Below are 15,095 nucleotides of genomic sequence, written 5' to 3'. Positions count from 1 at the left end.
CTGGAAAGGAAGAACAAAGTGCTCAGACCCTCATACAAATATCAGGAGTACGAGTGTCTGAGGAGCAGCCAGCTGTCCGTGTTTCATCTGGCATTGCATCTGACCTCCATTTTTAACACCATCCTGAGGCTTCTGCTAGAGTAAAAATACTTATTTAAAATTCTTACACGCACCTTGCAGTACCAACTTAACACAGGCTTCTGAAAAGCAAAGCAAGGCATCATCCCTGTGTTTTAGACATTGTTATGCAAGCTATACTCTCTATTTTTGGCCAGACAAGACGTGGTTAAAACAGATTCACTGCTACTTCCAATTTGTTCTACACCCTAATGCTTTTACGTATAGCTTGCCAGGTAAGTTGGAGAAGAACTTCCTGATGCTCTCACAACGGCAGTCGAAGAAGAACTGAGGTCTAGGCCGGAGCCCTGCCCTCACGCTAGCTGCATAGGGGGCAAGGTCCTGCTGAATACTAATTAGTCAGCTTTAGAACCTTCCCAAAAACTGCCCCACACATGCGTGGAGATACACAGAGACCATGAAGAATAACTGCCATGTTCATTTTCTCCTGGCCATCTCTCTTGACAATTCCTTTTCACCTCCCACCTCTGAGCCAATCAGTCTCCTAACTGTAGGAATCAGGAAGCTTGGGGTCTGCTGGGACTTCTAGTTCCAATATCTTAAGTATAAGATTGAGATGCTATTTGCTAGGCCATTTTAGGTATTCTTCCTGATGGACCTTCAGAAAACATGTTTATAAGTTTCAATGCAGTGCCACATAAGGGCATGGTTTGTGCTGCCCTACTTTAGTGAACACATGTGCCTGTAAATAAAACATTAACTGCCTTAATGATTAACAAACAGTAGATGGGTGCCCTCTTCCTCAGTTCATTATGAAAAGACAAAACTCTATTTGCTGTAATACAGTAATTTTGCCCGATGTTTCTGCTTGGAATGAGAATATTAGGGCTACACAATGCAGTAATGCAGACTTAGCTATAAGTCCCATTGAATGTAGTGGTGCTTACTTTTGAGTAAATACGCACACTGTAGGTCAGGAAAGATACTGAAGATGAAACTCAGATGAAATACTTTGGCCACCTAATGAGAAGGAAGGACTCACTGGAGAAGAGCCTAATGCTGGGAACAATTGAGGGCAAAAGAAGAAGGGGACGGCAGAGGATGCGGTGGCTGGATGGAGTCACTGAAGCAGTGAGCTTAAGTGACTCGGGGGATGGTGGAGGGCAGGAAGGCCTGGAGGAATGTTGTCCATGGGGTCGCGATGGGTTGGACATGACTTCGTGACTAGCAACAAGGCCAGAAAAATGGTTTAGAAAAATTAGGAGAGCACTAGACTAGTCACTCCTTTTCAGATACATTTTTAGGAGAAGAAAAAAAAGGACATGGAGAAAAAGCAACAATTGCTGTTATAATGAAAGGAGTGCAAGTACCATGTGGGCCTTTTTCTTGTTCCAAAAGCTTGCTGGGGAATCAGCATATACCAGTAGGAGTCACTCTAAGCTTCTTAATAGAAATTTTAAGAAATTGCTCTGAGGCATCCTCACAACACAAATGCCTGAGTTTAGGTAACAATTCCTGTTCAAAAAACACCAAGGTTCTAGCCAAGAAAAACCACAGACAATGTCCTTGATCAGTTATCTTTAGATTATTTCTCTTTGGTTTAGTTTTCTTGGTTAGATGATAATTAATTCAAACACCAGCAGTCTGCTCAAGTTTGAGAAAATAAAAATATGTTTATAGGTATCAATTCTAAGTTATTAAATCAGCTTGTTGGCATAATTTGGAATTAATAGATTTTGAACCAATGACAGCTGTACTTTTTATATCTTTATGGTACACAATTGCTGAAATTTTGTATATAATCTTCATCAGCTTACATATGCCAAGTCATAGGTTGATAACACTAAATTTACTGATATGCTGTGTAATTGTTCACTCCCGATGTAAATTACCTTCTATCAAACCTTTAAAATCTTGATCTGGAATTGAGTAAACAAGATGATGGATTGTCTGTGTGCAACATTTAGAATTGCCTTTTTTTTTCTTTGAGCAGCATGTTTTACATTTACATCTGCTTTGTGCCAACTAACATTAGAATTTCAAATATTCTTATTACCAAATGATCACAACTAATAGTTTGTCGGTTGCACATGCAGCACAAGTATGAGTTACATATAAATCTAGAACATGTCACACTAATTTAGTCAAGTGACTGTCTATTTCATTTGTCCTCCTAAAAATGTGAGTCATCATGACCACTGTAGAGTTGGAGAAACATCTGTCTGTCATTCTTGACTGTGCAGCTTATCAAACATACTCTGTTTCAGTATTTTATTCACCAGCTCCTTCAGTCCTATACCCTTTTCTTGCACTTACATTCAACTCTTTCTCTTAGGTGCTCAAACCAGTGTTTTAACATGTTATACTATACAGACTTACCCTGGAGGAAGTTTCTTTGGAAGTGGTGGTGGAGAACATTGCTAAGTAAACATGCATAGAATACTGCTGTTATTTTCACAACAACTCCATGGGGAAGATTAGGTGGAGAGACAGTGACTTACTATGACCCATCTAATAGCTTGAGCACTGAGCAGATAATTGAGCCTGAAGTCAAGCAACCTAGTTCATATCACATTGGCTCTTTTCTAAGGTCTCTAGATTGCCAATTAAGTTTGCAAAATGTAGGATATTGTAATTGTTCTAAATACAGTGTTTGATTTATGAAGCATATCCAGATCTGCAATATTACTATGCCAATAGGCTCTCCTCTTTGTTTCTTTAAATGTCTTATGGTTTGATAATTAAACCCACAGAACAACATGTAGACACTAAATCAATTCCATGCATACTAATTCTGGTAAACTGTAGTTCAACCAGGCAGTTATCGACCCTATGCAGAACAGTAAATTTCAGATCTGTGCTGAACATAATCACTAACATGTTTTTAATCACACACACACACGGGGGGGGGGGGGGGGGAGAGACTGACTGCATTCATGTTATATATAAAGCTGGCCAGTCCAACATAGGGAGAATGATGTCAGGACAACAGACTCATTTCCAGTTTCACTTGAGATTTATGGATGCAGGCAAGTCTGAGCCATGTGAAAATGCATAAGCAACATCCTAGAGAAAATGTAATTTCATACACCAGTACAGTCAGCTTCAGCTAACAGCAACAAATAGAACTGTAAAGAATTCAGGAAAATTTTATTATGTATTCCAATACATGCTCAGCAACATCATCTGTTGCTCGGTCTTATGTTATCTTGGAAACTGGAACTCATTCTGTTAGTTCTGTTAAAAACAGAGCTTTTGTTGCAGAGCTTCTTCCACAAGCAGGCTTGATTGGACTCTCCTTGACCCAAACAGCTCTTTTCTATTTTTGGGAATCTGTACTTGTGGCTCTATTTTTCTGCCTTTCATGTTTTGACTTGTATCCTGCTTTCTGTTACATCAAACTCAAAGCAGCTTACATCAGTCTCCTCCTCCTGTACTCTTATCCCCACAAAAACAGCCCTGTGAGGCAGGTTGGGGTCTCTGACTGGCCCAAAGTCACCCTGTTGGCTCCATGACTGAGAGGGGGCTAGAACCCACATCACCTGAGTCCCAGACCAACATTCTTAACCACTACACCATATTGGTTCTCATGTTTCATGTTTCTTCTCCCCCCTTGCCCCCTATTTTAGGGTTATGTATTTTAATTATAAACTGCCTTTGGAGGCTGGAATGCCCCACATGCACACTTTATTAACAAATTAACCAACAAGCCAAGGTTATCCATGTCTCTTTTCAGTTAAATACTCTGATACTGTAATAATGTGGACTCCTTATTTAACTCTATTTTGGGAGTTAAATTCTACTAGCAAAATGGTAAATTTTTACAAGATTTTTTTTCCACTGAAAGGGGCTTCAAATGTCATCCCGTGTAACTGCTTGGGTCAGATGTTAGGTAGGGAAGGGAAAGGATAAGGAAGAACACATTGGCCCCAAGACCTGTCTTCCACACTCTGGGAATAATTTAGGGCATTTTGAGCTCACACTGATCGGGTTTTTTGAGGCAGAAAATCGAATAAAACTAGCACCGAGCCCGGAAAACTGTACTCCATATTGAGGCTTATTAGGAAAGATTGCCCTGTCTCTCACTGCTCCCTTTCTAAAATGGTATTTCAGGATTCCAGCCCGTGCTATGGCCATACTCTTTGACCTGGAAGACTTTCTCCAAACCCCGGATGTATTCACGAAACAGAAGCAGAATGTGTAAAATGGGTATGGGTGTGTGCTTTCTACCGAAGGGAAAGTACTCTGCATAGTCTAGCCGGCTCGCTTTGTTATATCTTCTTCTGTTCTTTGGCATTGCAAAATAAGTGCGGGGATTGAGCCTTGGCTCAATTCCAGGCAGCTATCTTCTGAATAGGAAGTTGCCACCCAATTAACGCCAATGCAATGCAAATCATCAGACCAGCTCTCCTCTTTGAAGTAAAGCAACCGAGACCGTAGTAAAGGTTTTATGGAGCACTTGGGACAACTGGAGGGAAAAAAAAGCCTGTAGTTCTAGGCGCAAAATTGCCGCCACTTTCTCCTGCTGTTTCTTACCGATCACGAGCTGCCGCTCCCATCCCCACCCCCGACCGGGTGTTTCCCCTGAATCCAAAGCTAGGCTTAAGGCGATCCCCAAGTTAGCTCTCCCGCCCCACACAACTTGCAAAAGCAGCCTCTGCTGCCACCCCCTTTCTTCTCTGTCCGTAAGTGACCACTACAGCTTTTGCTGACCCAATGCCTTGCAAGGGAGCCAAGCGGTAAGACCAGCGCATACAAGCTCAGCGTTGCCGTCCAGTGCCGTTAATTGATTTTCTTTTTTTTTTTTTTTAGGGGCGGAGACAGGGGCAAAGGACTCTGAGAAAGCAAACCAGGAAGTGACAAGCCTATTTCCTTTCTCCGGGAGGATCGGTCCACAGCACTGCAGTTTTTGCAGGGGAGTTGCCTTGCGGGCCTTGCAAGCGGTCCCGCATCATAGTTTGCGAGGAATACGCATAACGGGCAACGTGGGAACGACGGCTTCAAGTCATCGGCCAGGGTGAGAGATTGCGGTGAGAAGGAAAGCTTTTCGGTGTTACTACGCGGACCTTTCATTCTCTAATCTCCCCCCCTTTCCCATTCCTGTACCATTGGTCTCGTCCTGGGGGCAGATATGGTTACAATGTGTAGAATAGGAGAACGCAGACACTTTCATTCCCCTCCTGGACAGAAGGAGAGAAGGAAAGGCTTTCTTGATGGCTTGAGGTGGAAGCTATTTATTATCTGCTATCCCCCCCGCCCCCCCGCCCCGGGTTGGATGGGTTGGCTGATTGCTTTAGTTTTTGACAATTGGCGCTTCGGTGGTGGTGGTTCTTTTTTTCGTCTGTACTTGAAAAGAAGATTGGGATGGAGAAATGACAGGGAGACGATCAGAGCAGGGGACTAAGTCCCCCAACTCGCTGCTACTTAAAGGTCTGCTATGGGCATTCCGGAAAGCAACCAGAGAGCGAAATGAGAAGATGATTGATCGGAGAAGTTCTCTTTTATAATCAAATTGCTAACTTCATCATTCTGGTCTGTCATTGCCAGAAAGAGGAAACCTGGAGAGACAAGCTGGGAGAAGGATGGGGCTTGGGGGGGTAACAGAGACAGGATCAGCTTCTCGAAAAGTTTAGGAATTATCCTTTTGTTTACTGAACTTTGCCTGTAACTGGATAGGTGGGAACAAAATAGCAATGGACTGGCTGCTCTGATTGATTGAATTGAGACCATGCACTATAGGTAGGCGCTGCTTGTTACCTCCTGAAAGTGTGTTAACGATTTTATTTTCTCCTTCCCCCAAGATTAGATTTGTGGCTTTTCAGGTGCCTTTTACATAATAATAATAAATTATAATTACTGCTTGCTTTGTATTTTTACATGGCGATAAGATCTGTCCTTGAAAGGCTCTTGTAAAGTCACATTTTCCAATACGTCATTGATTTGTCAGTTTTCTCTCTAGGCTTCATTTATCTTTCTCCCTCCCATGAAAATAACCAAGTCAGTCCTGACCATAAACAGGTTGCTAATGCTTACGAGTGTATGTGAGTGTTTTACAAATATGTTCCCAGCAATGGTCTTTTATGTCATTATGTGGTCTTTTATGTCATTATGTACTGCTTGGACTTGGAGTCCATATTTTCCACTTTCTAATTCAATGGTATTTTTCTTCTTTCTTCCTCCTGGATAATGTTTCAATAAGTGTCTCAGTAAGTGCGGTGCACATATTGCACTTGGATGGTGATTTTTTAATACTTGATCAATGGAGGGTTATTAGAGACTCCCCCTCGGCCTTATGGGTTTGATCCAAACTTAGGGGTAGTGCAAAACTAGGTTTTTTGTGCTTATTTTTATTGCTTCATTCACTGATTTTTTGCTAGATCCAGATCATGTCTTCAACAATTTGCAACTCTCCCATGTTATCCCACTGCATCCTCCATGTTCTTCCCAGAAAAATCAGTTAAGGAGGAAAAGATGGAATAGGTGCACAATGCTTTTTGTGTGGGAGTACTAGGAGCCTTCTATCTGGAAGCACTTGGACTAGATGCATTAAAAAGAGCTTTGAATCAGTCATGATTTATACATGTGCCATTGATTTCAATGTGTCTACTCTTAATTAAGTCTGAATAAAACCAAATGGCAGTAGTCTACCCAGTTGTGAGCTAGACATTTGTCTGCCTTCAGGTAGCTTATTCTTTCATTAAAGCTAGCTCACTATGAATTGGGATTTATTGTTCATGTGTGTACATTTGCTGGAGGGTGAAGTATGACTGATAAACAGAGGGACTTTTATTCCTCAGCTAATCCTATTTTAAATTTGTTACTTACTTGGATATTCATTTATACACCTTGGTTATATCAGTTACGGCTTCTTACCAAGCCTAGTTAGAGTATCCAAATAGATAGAATAGTATTAATTTTTACTTATGTAAGTACAACATATCACATAAGGTCACAAGAGTTGGTGAAAAAAATCACTTTTTTGTAAGATCATTATATTCATTCTTGAGCTTATTTGGGGCTGTAATTTATCCTTTGTGCATATGCTTTGACTTGATATTAGATGAGCTAACAGTTTGCAGATTGTCAGCGCTGTAAAATAAAGCTGAGGAAGCTGTAAAATCTGAAGCAGTCTGCTTATCTGTCTCACAGCTCCTTTCCTGGATCAAGGGAAAATGCCTTTTACTGAGAAGATTTAGGAGTGCACTTCAGCTAGGGACTTGGCAGTACAACATATAGGCTGCTTGAGGACAATTTCTGTTAAGGGACAATTTTGTACATAGTTGACTGTAGAGAAAAGATACAGAGCTATCCAAGCAAGACACGTAACCAGAGAATGGTAATAATTATGTGCTTGGATGCATTCTTGTTACGGGATTAGGGTATACTCCTACTCTATCCCACAGTGAAGGACATCTTGTCTTTGGATTTATTTATTAACACCAACCCACATTTTCCAGTTAGGCTAGCTGAATCTACCTACTTATACCCAAGCAGTTCATTTTGTCAATAAAACTAAGTACTGAAGAAGTAAATAAATTTGGGCTCATAAAACCAGCCCAGTGAATATAGTAATACCTCTTCACTGCAAGGGTCATTGTTGATTCATGGAAGGCCTTCATGAAAGTTCCTCCCCTGCTGCTCCTTGCCATATTGCATAGTACTTAAAGCTGCATTCAAATTATTTTGTAACACAAGTAGAAAATCCCATGTGTCCTTTTCCTTCTTGACAATGCAAATACAATAATTTAAATAACTCAGTTTGCTCTTTCATATTACCCAAAATTAGCTGTTACCCATCTAGCTATCAGTTAAATAAGTTATCTTTAGTGGGCTATTTCGTTTTTATACCAAGGCTCTAGCTAAGGACTTCTCTTCTTAATCAAAATTGGATATTTTAAAGACCTGTAGGGAACACTGGAATAGAACAATTAGCAGTTTTCTACTAATTAATCAAGAACTCTGCAAAACTGTTTGTTTTTCCCCATGATATATTTTATCTGGATCCAGGTTTCAGTTGAATTACCAAAAATATGATGCAATCCATAACTTCCTAATTAACACAGCCTGAAATAATGAAGATTTGTGGTGCTGCCTCGACAATCATTTTTTTCATGAGTCTCTAGGAGGTTTTGGCATTTTGCATTCAGTTTGGAACTGGAACTACCTCTATAGATATCTCTGTAGGCAAGCTATTTTTAAACAAGTCACAATTGATTGTGTAATATGTTGATAAAAGGAATTTCAGCTTCAGATTTGACCCAGATGTTAATGTTTTCTTTCTAAACACTCAAACAATACTGCAAGTATATCTTACTAGGTTGAAAGTGACTTTCAAGTTGCAACTTAGCTTGTAATAATCAGGATCCTAAAAATTCTCGATTCTAGGGGCAGCTTTAAGTCTCTTTTTATCCTTCTTAATTCCATTTACCCTCAAGCAGTTTATTTTCATGTCTATGCCTTGCAAGAATGATTTGCTCTACAATAATGATATACATGGTGTCAGCTTAGCTTGACCTACCTGACTCTACCAGATGGTTTTAACATTGCAGTTTTTGATATTTGGCAGAAAAAGAAAAAAAGATTCTAAACCCACTTTCAACAAATACAAGCCAAGAAGAGCTGTTCAGTAAATCATTATGCTATGGGAACAGTAGTTGTATAAATGGGGTAGTGGTAGATCCAATAAGGTGATTGATATAATGTAGTAAGTAGAATTTCATATTTATGCAGCTCTTGCTTTAAAAAAAATTCTGGCATAGAAGATTATGATCCCTTCAGAGGTGATGTTTCTCCACAAAATTTCCACTAGCTCATGAATGGTTGCTTTGCATGAAGCAGGTTTACATACATCAGTAAGTCAATGGTACTGAAACTAGGCTTTGCGTTGCTCATTGGTTTTAGTTACTTTTTCCTATACCATGTCAAATATATGTGACCTTCTTTCATATAGTATGCTATCAGCAAACACTGTTTTTATAGAATAACAAATGCAAAGCTCTTTCTTTCAGTTTAAACAATGAAGTGTCCTCTTATGACACTACCTAAGACTAACTGTTTTATTATGGCATGAGTCTTTATGGATTAGAGGCCACTTCATCTAGGCCATGGATACTTATGTCATAATAAATGTGTTAGGGGATAGTCCTCTCCACGGCTGGCCAGGGAATGCAGAGGACTAGGATTTTTTTCCCCAGTCTGAATGTGCGTATGAGTGTGCCCTTACTTTTTAAGATACTATTAAGACTTTTGCCAATGTTTGCTGCACCGGACTAATATGGTTATATCTCTGGAAATTATTCAGATTGGAGGAACCAAGTAAGGCAAATCAAGCAGCTGCTCTTGTGTATGTCAAAGTACAAATGCATCCATCTACAGCAATTGTTCAGCCTGGATGTACACATGGTGAAAAAAAGGAAAAGAAAGGCATCATCTGCTCAGAACCAATTGTGCAGTTCAATTACTCTAAGGCAGGGGTTCCCAACCATTTTTTTAACCTATATGTACATTTGGGGTTTTGAAAAACTGCTGTGGGCACCATCACAGCATGACTTGTATGGAGGATGTGAATAATCACATAGTGGCTGCCCTGTGACCCTGGCTAGTCAGGAGGTTGGGGGGGGGGGGCAAAAAGAAGAAGGAAAAAAGGGGGGAAGCAAGACTAGAAGGTAGAAAAGAGAGGGAAACAGAGATGCTTCCTGGCCCTCCCAGTCTTCTGTCAACACACAAATCATTCACTATTTTTTCCCCTCAACCCTCTTTTATTGATTTTTGTACTGTACCCATTCCTATCCTCCTTTCTGTCCCTTCCAAGCCTCCAAATCAGCATTTGCTGTTTTATTCCACTTCCAGCCTCTACCCTTGCTGTGTCTGCTCCACTCCCACAAAACTGTTCATTGGTTTTCCTTTCTCCTGTTTGCCCTGTTCTTTGTCTCCCTCCCACCCCTTTTACTTGTTTCCTGCTCACTAAACAGCTGATCAGCAAGTGCAGGAACAGAAAGGAGAACATAGCATCCAAACATAGCATCCAAACATTATTTTCAAATTTCTCTTAAAATGTCTTTTGTAAGGTGTCAGGGAGTGTAGGTCAGTGTCAGCCCTACTGGAAAGGTCTTCAGGTCTTTATCAGTGCCATAGTTGGGATCCCTGCTGTAAGGAATGATTTTACTCGGATGTGTGGGAAATATCTTTATGCAAGGAGTATATGTAAGCACATTTGTTTTAAGTCTGTGTGTAAAGTTAGGACATTTGATTTGCTTTTGTTAAGGATATTTTTGGTTTGTTTTTTTTTTTTTTGGTGGGTTTTTTTTTTTTTTTTGAAACTCTGGTATTACTTGACCAGTTTTACTAGTGGTTGCTGTCCTTCTCTGGTGTAGAAAACTACCCATTCAGCAAGTTGTGCTGAATTGTAGCCATAATATTTGTCTGCAAACCCGGTAGCTATATGCTGTAAACATGTCATGGTGTTAGCTCTGGGGACTAGCTTATGCCAGGCTGTCACAGAGTCCGACTTGGAGACATGGGTATCACCACAAGAGGTTGTGAATGAACTAGATATCAAGTACTGGACCAGGATAGAGTCATCTCAGGCCACTTCCATGTTTGTAGTGTGCACCACCCTCTGGATCCTGATCTGCCTGTCTAGAGCAGGGGAGCACCACCTTAAGCCAAGGGTCATATGCTGTCCTGGGGTCCCGATCCAGGAATAGAGGTTTTCCAGTTGGCAGAGCCTCCTTTCCCTAGCTCTGTCCCTTTTCCTTCAGTCACTGATTCTAGCAGTTTTCTGGCTGTTGTGTCATTTGTCCCTATTCTGAAAATTTAAAATGCCTCATAAGGCTTAATGTTATTGGAGAGCTTTAAGCTAAAATATACGACCCTTTGTCTCTGGTCCTGCTTGCTACTGGACTGGTAGAGCTCCAAAATGATATGTGGTGCTTGAGGTGAAAAAGTTTCAGCACCTGCTAGCTTAGAGTACTTGTGTTGCAGAAGACTGAAAGCCAGTGGAAAGACACCCCTTTGCATGGTTTTCTTTCTCTGAAGGTGTATTTTATAAATGAACTCATCTATGGAGGGCTAAATCTGAAAAATCAATAGATTATTTTCATGCCTAACTAGCTCCACTGAAACAAAGGCAAGGACAATTTTAGACTGGTTTTACTATTGCATTTCTTATTAACTTGTTTTCGGTATTTTAGTAGAATAGGAACCCTGTATCTGTGGGGGATAGTTTCTTCCAGCAGATGCCTGAAACCAGAGATGGTAGCAAACACTATATACAGTCAAACTTTGAGTTTTGTGGGTTTAACTTTTGCAGATTTAATTATTTGTGAGTCTGCCATCAATAATTAAATGGGATTTTTTTTTTTTTTTAGTTTTGGACCTACAGTGCCACAGACAAGCACGGGGGTGGGGTGGAGCGGGAGAAGACCTGTGCAGGTAGTGTTGTGTCTCTCCTTAGACTGCTGTATGAGGAATGCTCCCCTTCCTGGCCACCGCCACCGCTGCCTGAAATGGTGTGACTGCCTGCTGGTGAGGGCAGGGTGGGTCGGGAATTCCCATTCGCAGTCGGGAATGGGTGGGTGGCAACGCATGAAGGTTGCAGCATAACACAATGCATGACAAGCTTCCCTGGAGCAGGCTGTGCTCTGGTGCATTGGGTCTTATTTTCAGTCCATGGTCAACTGTGAACAGTCGATATGGGGGGTTTACTGTATTGCTTTAAATGATGGCCAAACTGGCAAGGGCAAAAAGCAGATTCAGTGCAGTATTGCAAGTTGCTGAAAAGCTGAAAATAATTTCAATCACTTATGGAACCTAAACAAATTATCGAGATCATCATCATTTCATTATCATGGGTTATTAGAGCAAAGAACAGAGAGGAGGACTGGCATTATTCTGTTTAAGTGAAGTCACTGTTGGCAAAACAGAAAGTGATTTGACTAGGAAATGTACAGGGCTTTTCTCCCTGCCACCCCCTGCTTTTTTTAAAATGTTCCTGGCAGAACTTGCCTAATTTTAATCTGTCACTTCAGCTGAAAGGTTTGATTCAGCTTAGAATATTTTCTGAGGAAGAAACAGTTCGCACCATTATTTAGCAGAGTGAAGCTGGCTGCAGATTTGAGGGTACCACAGAAGTGCAGAAAGTTGTCAATTATTTAGTTAATAATTATGTTTCTTTACTGCAATGCAGGCACCATTTTATGATCAAATACTAAAATGTCTTCAGCTCTGGCAAGAGAATAAATCTGCACAGCATTTACAGAAGCCACCTTGGATGATATTATTTATTTTAAAAAAAAATTGGAACCATGTCTCCATAATACTACATGGAGAAGTAAACTTAATTCAGATGTCCATTTAATTGAGAGCCTGTGATATTCAGAGCCTGTTGTAGAAGTTTTTAATTAAAGAACTGAGAAGAAGACCAAATTTTACTTTACCAGCTTATGCCATATATTTATTCTTCAGTGTTACAGGTAGGCAAAATGGGTGGTCCTTCAGATGGTTTTGAACTGTAGCTCCCTTCATCCCTCAACATTGGCTACGCTGGTTAGGGCTTTTGAGAAGTTGCAGTCCAGAAGCATTTGGAGGGCTATAAATGACTCAATCCTTTTGTATATGGACAACGAGTTGCTTACATATGTAACTGTTGATTGATTGATACTAATATATGCTGCTTCATGTTTAAACCAAATCCAGAAATATTTACAAAAGAGTGAAAACAAGCCAAAGCAAACAAGAAAAATCATAATCATTACTCAGCACTGGTTAAGGCTCATCTGGAGTACCATGTAGGGTTAGGCTTAGGGTTTTTAGTTTAGGGTTAGGGTTTTACTCCATAATTCTTAAACTCCATAGTTTAAAAAAGATGAGGAAAGCTGGAAAGGGTTCAGAGGAGGGCAACAAGAGAGATATGCGGACTGGAAAAAAAGCCCTGTGAAGAGAGTTTGAAAGAACTGGACAAGTTTAGTATCGGGAAGAGAAGACTGAGGGAGATATGATAGCAGTTTTCAAGCACTTGAAGGGTTGTCACAAGGAGGAAGGACAGGATCTCTTTTTGACCATCCCTGAGTGCGGGACATGGAATAAAAGGCTTAAGATACAGGAAGTCAGCTTCTGGCTGAATATCAGGAAGGACTTCCTGTCTGTTAGAGCAGTACAACAATGGAACCAATGACCTAAGGAAGTTGTGGGCTCTTCCACACTAAAGGAATCCAAGATGCAACTGGGCGGCCCATCTAAAAATGATAATTTAACTTGGAGTCCTGCACTGGGTAGGAGGTTTTACTGGATGGCCCTCTGGCCCTTTCTAATTCTATTATTTCTATTTATTATTATTACACCAAGTTATGTTGGTGTATTTATTTCAAGTATAAAATGCTGTTTTAATGCTGTTTCAAAGCTGTCAATATGGCTAGCAAAATTAATACAGTAATGTGTTTTATTAATATTAAGGACCATTCTTTCTACTGCACTGTGGTTTTAGTATTATAATTTTTTCTACCAGGTAGGGGAGGATCATGGCCGAAGCCAAGAACTCCACTGTTGAGTAAGGAAACAAAGAACACATCTGAAGGGCTTTGGAGATCTGTGCATTCCAGAGGTACTGTAGATTTCACAGCATAGCATAGACATTCTGTCTCTGTCTCTGAATGGTATTTCTAGCCTGGCTGACTGCATCTACTGCTGGAGGCTGTGGGCAGACTGCCTCAGGGCACATTGCTGGGGTATTTATAATGACTCATAAAGAATAGTATGGAAATGATGTTCTCTTATATCCTTGAATAAGAGTAAAGGGGTGATTGCATGTCCTGGAGATAAGATAAGGAAGACTGCAATCCAGTGTAAACTTACTTGTGAGAAAACTCCATGTAACTCAATTGGACATAGCACTGATTAAATACATACAGTTGGGATGTACCACTGCAGTTCTATTCATATTTATTTGGGAGCAGGTGCCTTTAAACTCATTGGAAATTATAAAGATCCCTAAGATCAGGTTTTAAGGCTTCTGGGCTTGTAAGATTATGATTGTGTTCAGACATCAGAAAAAATGTGTGTGTGTTTTTAAACCCTGGGTTTGTTGTGAATGAAATAGGAGGAAGCAAGCATGCTGCCTCCTAGTATGAATCACTTGCACAAAGGCTAAACAACCTTGCGTGCATGTTTATATATGCTTTCTAGACACAAAAATGTGACAAGCATGTGACTTGACCTATAGGAACTCCTATGTTCCTAAGGTAGTGTGAATTGATCCTAAGTAAGACTAGAATTCAAGTAAACTTACTTAAGATGAGGCTGTAAACACATCAAAACAGAGGAAGATCTGATATACTATACCCTGATTAAGTAGCTCTTCACCCACAAAACACTAATTTAGGGAGCATTATGTCCTTTCTCTGATATTCTTTAAAATATTAGGAAGGGAGATGATTAATGCATCTTCTGTATGCTTAAACAGCCCTCAGATAAGGAGGTAAAACTAGAAGTAATATTAAGTTAATGTCCTCAAACAGAACTTTTTGGCATATTCTCTTGTTATTTGCACGGATTTTTTCTATAAACCATTCTTTAATGAACGCCCTTAATATATGCAAGCAGTGACTTAGATCAAGTCCTCACACCTACATGTATTTTGAAAGGAAAGCTACAGTTCCTGCATTTGGATGTCTTTTATAACTGACAATATATGCATTCATTTTGTACTCGGAAATCTGTGCATTATGTAACTCTGATGGGATAGGTTCTGGCTTGTAAAAAATCATGTCAGGGTGAGTTTGTTATTCATTCAAGTGACCTGCTTGTGTCCAGCACCTTCCAGATTTTTTGGAATGTATCAGTCAGGATGGGACTGATGAAGATTATAGTTCAGAATGTTTGGAGGGCACCTTTATGCATGGAAGGCTGCTTTAAGGGACCATTGGAATCTCATTTCTTCTCTTCTAACTGAATCTAGGAGTGAACTTGTTTTGTGTTACATTCAGACTATGTTATTTAGCAAAGTAAGTACAGTATCTAGT

The 15,095-nt window shown here is 40.2% G+C and overlaps 1 protein-coding gene across 12 annotated transcripts in view; it reads left to right on the top strand.

Moving 5' to 3' along the window:
* The first annotated feature begins 4,953 nt into the window (after nucleotides 1-4,953).
* Nucleotides 4,954-15,095, top strand: part of FAM53B (family with sequence similarity 53 member B) — a 160,640-nt gene continuing 150,498 nt past the window's right edge. For 6 of the 12 annotated variants that reach the window (XR_006416226.1, XR_006416227.1, XR_006416225.1 and 3 more), the window contains exons 1-2: nucleotides 5,220-5,301; nucleotides 13,583-13,678. The gene's annotated coding sequence lies outside the window, so the exon portion shown is untranslated. Of the gene's footprint in view, nucleotides 5,109-5,219; nucleotides 5,302-5,531; nucleotides 5,818-13,582; nucleotides 13,679-15,095 lie in introns of those variants that run through there. The other 6 variants (XM_044445672.1, XM_044445676.1, XM_044445673.1 and 3 more) reach the window with 5 other exon arrangements.

This window comes from Varanus komodoensis, unplaced genomic scaffold (genome assembly GCF_004798865.1).
Source record: "Varanus komodoensis strain SLA01 unplaced genomic scaffold, ASM479886v1 scaffold49, whole genome shotgun sequence".
NCBI lineage: Eukaryota > Metazoa > Chordata > Lepidosauria > Squamata > Varanidae > Varanus > Varanus komodoensis.
The sequence above is the reverse complement of the archived record's forward strand: the minus strand, read 5'-3'. Positions and strand labels throughout refer to the sequence as shown.